Source organism: Frankliniella occidentalis, unplaced genomic scaffold (genome assembly GCF_000697945.3).
Source record: "Frankliniella occidentalis isolate FOCC.00 unplaced genomic scaffold, Focc_3.1 Scaffold30, whole genome shotgun sequence".
NCBI classification, from domain to species: Eukaryota; Metazoa; Arthropoda; class Insecta; order Thysanoptera; family Thripidae; genus Frankliniella; species Frankliniella occidentalis.
The window spans coordinates 1,292,872-1,294,549 of record NW_026267160.1 but is presented as its reverse complement, the minus strand read 5'-3'; the positions used below and the strand labels follow the sequence as shown (position 1 = coordinate 1,294,549).

Sequence of the window (1,678 nt, the reverse complement as noted above, 5' to 3'; positions counted from 1 at the left end):
CGCCCGCTGGAGGGATTCCTCTCTACGGCCCCTTAGACCACAAGAGTGGACCACAGAGTGAGAGGCCAGGTGGCGGGGCGTGGCGGTGAGAGGGGGCAGGGGCAGGACGGGAACACCACGCCGACCAGGCTTCCAATCCAATCCGGGCTGAGCGGAGAGCTGCCAGCTCGCTCGCCCAGCCCGCAGAGGAGCGAAGTTGAGTCGCGTCGCTCGTTCGTTGCCATGCTGGGCTGGGGCCGCCAGGCCGCCTCCTGCCTCTGCTCGCCCGGTTGGTTCGTCGGCCCAGCCCGGCCAGGTTGTTGACTCTCCATGCAGTGCGACCTTGAATTGAAGCACTGCTGGTGGTTGCCGCCTTACGCAACGGAGTGCCTGGACCTGCTACAGTATCCGCCCGCCCTGCGGACCGACGTCGTCGGTGACTGCCGACGGGTCGCGTGGGAGGCGGACAGCCTAGTCCTAGAAAGAGAGAACCACAAGTCTAATGCCAGTTTCGATTGCTTTGCCGCTAGGTTTCGGAAACGTTTCGCGAAGTTTGTTCGTACGTGGGCGGGGCACCCCTTTCGCACGCCCACGCCTGACTCACGACAGTCACTCCGCGGAGCTCCGCGTACAGGTCCGTGAGTCAGGCTGGCCCGTCCGTGCCTGGTTCGGCGTTCACCTGCGTCACGTCACTCGCGGCGGCCGCCTGACTCACGGCCCACCTCCTGGTGTAGTGACGGTCGGCGTGACGGCAAAAATGGAAAAATCGGTTATAGTTTTGTAGATGAAGGTGATGGTGGTAACGTGCTGTACTAGTGTATGAAGCGCGGCGCGCGCGCAGTTCTGTTTCGCGATGAATTACATTCGCGGTGACCGGCTGTTGATCCAATGGATGAGGAGGAGGGGAGGGGAGGGGGCGGGGCGCTATAGCTAATTGGCGCGCTGCAAGGCCGGTCGGCGCGGACAGATAGGGAAGTGCCAAAAGGACGAGTGCATCGCTGGGCTGGGCCGGGCCGGGCTCCGCCAGGGCTGGGCGCGCGCACCCGTCTTCCTTGACGGCGTTCAAAGACCTTTCACCCGCGCGACGCCCCCGAGAGTATCGCGCAGCTGCCGCGCCGCCCTGCCCTCCTCTACAGATAGTACCATTCTCGGGAGCTTTTTGTGGTGCAGCTTGCGTTGTTATCGTGTCTCGACTCTGACATTGCGAGAGCTGGCGCTTAGTACGCCGAAGTGTGTGTAATGTGTGCAAGTCCTTCCCCCTGGAGGCATAGGCAGCCAGGCGGACGCATTGGAGGCAGTGGGCCGCTTGCGCTACGCTTGCGTCCCCGGCCGCCGGAGCGCGCCACTAGCGTCGTGACTCAATGCCCCCCTCCCTCCCGGCTGCGCCCGGCTGGCGGCGAGGCTCGGGCGGCGCGCGGCTCTGGCGGCGGCGGCGAGGCCCGGGCGGGCGGGCTGGCCAGTTGAGTGTGAACGCGAGCTCGAGGAGGAAGGGCGGCCCGTTGCTGCCTTCCCTGTCGGCCCTGTCTGGCCTGGCGCGTTGTGGTGGTGGTGGTGGTAGTGGTGCCGAGTCACATGTGTAGTGCAGTGAACAACACAAGACAAAAGTGATGAAATTAAGAAAAAAGTGCGGAAACATGTTGAGAAGTAATTCTCTTTATCTGTGATATACTCCACGAGAGAGCCGCGCCCGCACGGCCGG

The 1,678-nt window shown here is 63.7% G+C and overlaps 1 protein-coding gene across 1 annotated transcript in view; it reads right to left on the bottom strand.

The window, feature by feature from the left end:
- Positions 1-1,678, bottom strand: part of LOC113208171 (uncharacterized) — an 8,384-nt gene that overhangs the window by 1,326 nt on the left and 5,380 nt on the right. The window lies entirely within an intron of this gene.